At 52.9% G+C, this 6,600-nt stretch overlaps 1 pseudogene; it reads left to right on the forward strand.

The window, feature by feature from the left end:
• The window catches only part of LOC137467576 (uncharacterized), a 441,429-nt pseudogene that overhangs the window by 92,242 nt on the left and 342,587 nt on the right, over positions 1-6,600 (forward strand).

Below are 6,600 nucleotides of genomic sequence, written 5' to 3' on the forward strand. Positions count from 1 at the left end.
CAAGGCTCATGGCAGGGAGAAGCCTCACAAGTGCTTGGAATGTGGGCAGGGTTTCAGCTGCAGTTCCAAGCTGATCGAGCACCAGAGGATCCACACTGGGGAACGGCCCTACGAGTGTGGGGAGTGTGGGAAGGGATTCAGCCACAGCTCCACCCTGATCCAGCACCAGGTGATCCACACTGGGGAACGGCCTTACCAGTGCTTGGAATGTGGGAAGAGCTTTGGGTGGAGCTCCGAACTCAGAAGACACCGGCGCATCCACAGCGGGGAGAGGCCCTACGAGTGTGGGGAGTGTGGGAAGAGCTTCATGCACAGCTACCACCTGATCCAGCACCAGGTGATCCACACTGGGGAACGGCCCTACACCTGCTTGGAATGTGGGAAGAGCTTTGGGCGGAGCTCCAAACTGAGAAGACACCAGCGCATCCACACTGGGGAGAGGCCCTACGAGTGTCCCCAGTGTGGGAAGAGGTTTCACACCAGCTGCAATGTCCTCCTACATGAGCGGATTCACACAGATGAGAGGCCCTTCCGCTGCCCCGACTGCGGGAAGGGCTTCAACCAAAACTCCCACCTCACCGTGCACCGGCGCATCCACACCGGGGAGAGGCCCTACGAGTGTGGGGAGTGTGGGAAGAGCTTCTCCAGGAGCTCAAACTTGACCCAACACCAACAGAGGCAACACTAAGGGAAGCCCTGCAAGTGCCTCGAGTGAGGGAAGAGCTTGGAGTGAGGGAAGAGAGTGAGGGCAGAGCTTTGTGGGCTGCTCCAGCTCCATCCCCTATGGGAGGATCCTGGCTGGATGATCCCCAGTGACCCCTGTTGGGCAGAGCCCTGGTGCCCCCGAATGGGGATGAAAACAGAGAGGAAAACAATGGAGCTGATAAAGGGGCCGAGATCTGAGGCCTGACTGAGCAGAAACTGTGGGAGACACAGACACAGTTTAAGTCTCCCTGGGCAAGAAGTGACCAAGCAACCTGTTGTGAGACTTTGTGATAAGATAATGTTCCCAGGTGCCGTGATGTCATGAAGAATGTGTAACCAATGGGAAATTGTTAGCAAACATCGAGCCCTATCTGAGCACCATACAAGTAAAACCCTGTATAAACACCTGGTACCCTCAATGAAATTGGCTTCTGGTCTAAACTCGGCTGTCCCCGTCTCTCCATCGTGGATAAGCCCTGTTGTGGGTGATCCCTGTTGGGTGGGGGGAAGGTGTTGGAGGGATTTCTTTCCCTTCTGCTTGTGCTGCTGTGTTTGGTTGGTAATAAATTCCCTCCATGTGCCCAGGCTGGGTCTGTTGTCCCTGTGCCGGGGGCAGAGTGACAGCGGGGCTGGGGGGACACACAACCCCCCCAAAATCAGCGCAGGGACGGAGGCCACAGGGAGGGGCTGTGGCTGCTCGCGGCTCAGGAGCTCTGTGTGCAGAGAAAAGGGGGTGACACCGGGCTGGGGGCCCCGGGGAAGGAGCACACACGCTCTGGGGGACAGGGGACACGACCCCCGGGACCCCCCTGACGTTCTTGCCCAGATAGAAGCTGAGCCCCAGCGCCAGGAAGACGAAGCCCAACTCGGAGTCCCTCATCCCCTTTGGCATCTTGCTGTGGGCGGCATCCGGCGACATCTCTGGGGGATCTGCAGGGGTCAGGACCCCCAAAACCTCTCACAGACACCCCAAGCCCCTCCAAGCACCCTCCCAGTCACCCCCAGGCCACCCAGGACCTCCTGAAACCTTCCCAAGATCCCTTCCCAACCTCCCCAGCACCCACCAAAGCCTCTCCCATTCCCCTCAGGATCCCACCACCCCCTTCCAGTTGTCCCTACAGCCCCAGGACCCCCAAACCCTCTCCCAGTCCCTTCCCAGCTCCACCAGGACTCACCCAGACCCCTCCCTGTCCCTTCCCAGCACAAACAACCTCATCCCAACCTCTGCTTTTCCATCCCCAATCTCCTTCCAGCTCCTCCAGGCTCACTCCAATCCCTCCCAGTCACACCCAGCGCCCCCAAACTCCCTCCCAGTGTCCACCAGGACCCCTGGAACCCCATCCCACCCTCCCCAGCATCCTTCAAACCCCTTCTCAGCCCTTCCACACCCCCGAGCTCCTCTCCTATTGAAACCAGGCTATCTTAAACTCCTTCCCAGTTGCTCCCAGCACACCCCAATCCCCCTCCCAGCCCCCCCAGTGCCTCTCCCACTGTCCCTGGCGCTGTGGAGGCCGGGACGTGCCCCAGTGCTGGCTCAGGGGGTGCTCCAGGCTGACGTGCTCCACCTGGCAGCTGCAGGTGACCCCGCACTGGGAGTGGGGGGTTTCCAGCAGCACCAGGAGCTGGTGGCTCCAGTCCCCATTGGGGACCACGTCGGTGACCACCACATGCCTCAAGAGCTCCTGCTGGCCCTGGAACCACCTCAGCTGGATGTGGGCAGGCTAGAAATCCATCACGGAGCAGAGCAGGTGACCAGGGCCGGGCTGGGAGCTCGAGGGTACCAGCGAGATGCACACAGTGGGATGGGTCCTGGGAGAGTTTGGGGACACACTGGGGTCAGCTGGGGGGAACTGGGAGAGATGGGAGAGGGCTGGTGTGGCATTGAGAGGGACTGGGAATGAAATTGGATAGGGTAGGGGAAGGCTGGGACAGAGGGGAGGTCTGGGATTGGACTGAAAAGGACTTGGAATGGACTGGGAGGGACTGGGAGAGAGGGTGGAGGTCTGGGAGTGGAGTTAGAGGGACTGGGATAGACTCGGAATGGAATGGCTGTGGGCTGAGAGGAATTGGGAGGGACTCTGGGGACCCTGGGAGGGACTGTGAGGTCCCTGGGAGACACTGGGATGGACTGGGAGAGGCACTGGAGTCCCTTGGGGTGAGGGGGCAGGAGGCACAAGGAGGGCTGGGGGCTCTGGGGCGATTCCCAGGTCTCAGGTGTCTGGCAGTAGAGGTGACCCCAAAAATGCAAAAGTCCTCCGCGCAGCCAAAGAAGAAGTCGGAATGCATAGGGTTGGCTTCTCAAGGTCGTTTATTTTCTCTTATCTGTTGTCGGGATCTGTGATTTTTAGATGATCCCAAGATGGTAAAGTCTCTGTCTTTCATCCCCGCTGCCAAAGAAGGAGTTGTAATTTGTCTGTGCTGGTTTTCAAGGGTGTTTATTTCTTCTTATCTAAAATATTTTCTCTCTGACCTGCAGCAGGTCTGTCTCGCAGGACAGCGTGCAGGGCTCTGCCCCTCAGTGGGATGTTACAAACATTATGTACCAAAAACTACTATGTGTTTTATTTACAATAACGTGCCAATATCTATCACCCATGTTGAACAGTGTGTCCCCAGCCTAAACCAATAAAAAAATGCCAACACCACAGTGAAACATGGAGGGCATGAAGAAGAAGAAGAAAAAGGACAAGGCACACCCAGTTTCCTCCATCTTGCCTCCTTTGAACCCCTTACCTAGAATCCCAAAATTCTACTTTTGCACCCATGCCACACTAATTACTACTTATATCAAGCAGTCAGAGCTTGTAATTCATCCTGTAAGACTGAAAACTCTTTTCCATGGATAGAGATCAGACAGTGTCTCTCGGGGCTCTGTACAGGGGGGTTTCTGACCCCCTGCCAGGGTCCCAGACCTTCCAGGGCAGCCAGAGGGATGCCCTGGATTCCCACAATCTATAACGTGCTTTCTCAAGGAGCTGCGGTCTGTCTAGCAGGTCAGTCTGTGGCAGACTCCCACCCCCTTGGGGTGGTGTTACCATTTTACACTAAACACTACCTGCACTATGTTTACAATAACATGCCAATATCTGTCATTTATGTTGTACAGTGCGTCTCTACCTTCAACCAACAGAAAAGTGTCACTGTCGCCGTTGAGCAGGACGGGAGCAGACGGACTCCAAATTAGAAGGCAAGAAATGAAGCTCTGATTTATTTCAAATGCACCGCTCTATTTATAGGGAACATCCTGCAGACTAACTTCATTGGTCTTAGAGTAAAAACATCTCACACCACTGGTGTGCAGTGAATGACGCACGGTGGCAGAACATATCTATAAACAATGTGAACAACAAGAGAGATTAGTGAATTATTTACATTCTTCCCCAACTGCTTCCCAGGCTCTCGCCTGGTTAGAAAACCTTCTCTTTTTCTCTCTGACTGAACTGAGAATATCCACATGTCACCATCGCAGCAAGACATGGAGGGCAAGAAGAAGGAGAAGAAGGTCAGGACACACCCAAATCCCTCCATCTTGTCCCCTTGAACCCTGTATTTTAAAACCCTAAAATTCTACTTTTTCACCCTGTGTTAATTCACCTACCACCCTACTCAAACCCTCGTGGCTTGTAATTCCTCATACAACGTTGGCAGTTTTTCCATGGGCTGAAATCGAAGCCACAGGCGTTCTTGACACCGTGCCAAGGTCTCCGAGCCCCCTGCCAGGGGCTCGAGCCATCCAGGGCAGCCAGAGGGATGTCCTGGGTTCCCACACAGAACTTAAAGAAGAATACAAGTGTCTGAGTTAAAGAGAGATAAAGAGAGAGTTTCACTTAATTTGGGGTTGGAACAGGTAAAAAAAACTGAATCTGGGTCGCAAACACCACGTTACAGCCACGGGAGTGAAAAACTGTTCAGGCTCATCAACATTGATCAGGCAGGTTAATGCATATGCAAATCAATTGTATGCATATGCAGCAGGTTAGGGGATAAAATAAACTGGGGAATTTTCAGGGCAATGAAGGGAAAAAAGATAATTTGCCATTACAAACAAAGTGTAGGTTGGCTGATAAATGAAATCGGACACTGAAAGATGAAAGGAATGGGAGAGGAGGTGGAATGATGTTTGTCTTTTCCAGTAAGGAGGCAGTGACTCTTGCTGTTATCTCTTTGAGAAGGATGTCTTGGCTATCTCATCCCTTTCTTGAGCTGCTAAAAAATATCTTACATCACATAGTTTCTATTTGAACATTATGACATAACCTAAAACTATATTTACCACACTACTTAAAAGGATTAATACAGTACTACATGTGAAAAATGCAGATTAAAAGATTGGCTTTTCGCAAATACAAAAAAGAATATGTATTGTGTTCTATAGATTAGTAGTGCTGTATTAGCATTTTAATGGTATGGTAACTGTAGTTTTGTAGTTAAAATGTAGCTTTTGTGGTTCAAATAGAAACTATGTATGCCCGGACCCCCCTTTGTGCCCCCCACCCATCACGGGGGTTCCACCCCCTCCCCTTTGACCCCCCCGGAGCCGCGGGACCCCCGGGAACAGCGCCACGACCGGGGGGGGCCCAGAGATGTGAGAAATGGATTCGTAAAGGATTCCCAAAACCTGGCAGAAAGCTCACACAGCCTTGGACTTGTCCATGCCAACTCTGAGATTTTATTGTGCCAGCGAGCAGCTGCAAGGAATTATCAATAATCGATATCAGTATTGAGCAGCAGAGCAAAATGCTCGTGGTCAATAGGAACCTGCAAAAGCCAACAGAGAAATGCAAAAAGCCAACAGAAATGCAGAAGCCAGTAGAGAAATTCAAAAAGCCAATAGAGAAATCTAAAAGCATTCTGAGTGTTAGGAATGAGAAGCTTGACTCAGCCAATATATCAAGCAGGGGTCCTTGAGCAGCTGCCCCAGAACCTCCGCCGGGGTCTCCCAGCGCAGCCGGAGCCTCTCGGCCTGGGGTCCCCAAAGACTTCAGCAAGGCCCAAGTCCCTCCCAGGAACCCTCAGCTCCCTCAAACCCAGCATCCCCCACATCCCCTGCAAGTTCCCCCCATGGCGCCGGCCATGGCCACGTCCCCACACGTCACTGGCCGTGTCCCACCATGTCCTCAACCATGGCTGTCTCCCCACCATGTTTCAATCCCTGTCATTGTCCCCACATCTCCATCCATGCCTGTGTCCCCTCATGTCCCCATGAATGGCCCTGTCCCCCTCCATGTCCATGTGTCCCCATGTCACTCTCCATGTCTGTGTCCCACCATGTTGTGTCCTACCATGACCACACCCATGTCTTAGTTCAATGTCTATTTTTACCTCAGTATTGGACATTTTGAAGGGATGAAGAGAAATGAAAAGAAAACCAAGGCCAAAAGGAAAGGATTTCCGTGTCCCTGCCGGCTGAGGATCCACATGCTTGGGTAGAAGGGAAGACCCTTTTTTGGTGGAGTTTCACCCCACTGTCTCAAAAATCTTGGTCTTTTTCCCACTTTTTCACCATTTGGCTGTGGAAGATGCCCTTTGGCATTAGGAAATCAAAATCATGGAATCCCTGAAATTGGAAAAGACCTCCAAGACCATTCAGTATTACTTGATGCCACCAGCAGAGAGGACGTAATGCAAAAGATGTCCTGGGGTTGAAAGTCAACAAATCCATTCTCCCCAGGGAATTCCCATTTTTGGTCTGTGTCCTGATGGATGCTCCTGCCAGGGGTTCATCCAGGTGCCCACGGGGAGCCAGGAAGATGTGGAGCACTCCATCCAGGTGTCTTCCCAACAGGGATCACCAAGACAACAGATCACCAGGGCTCTGCCCAACGGGGGTCACTGGGGATCATCCAGCCCAGATCCTCCCATGGGGGATGGAGCTGGAGCAGCGCACAAAGCTCT

This window comes from Anomalospiza imberbis, unplaced genomic scaffold (genome assembly GCF_031753505.1).
Source record: "Anomalospiza imberbis isolate Cuckoo-Finch-1a 21T00152 unplaced genomic scaffold, ASM3175350v1 scaffold_69, whole genome shotgun sequence".
NCBI lineage: Eukaryota > Metazoa > Chordata > Aves > Passeriformes > Viduidae > Anomalospiza > Anomalospiza imberbis.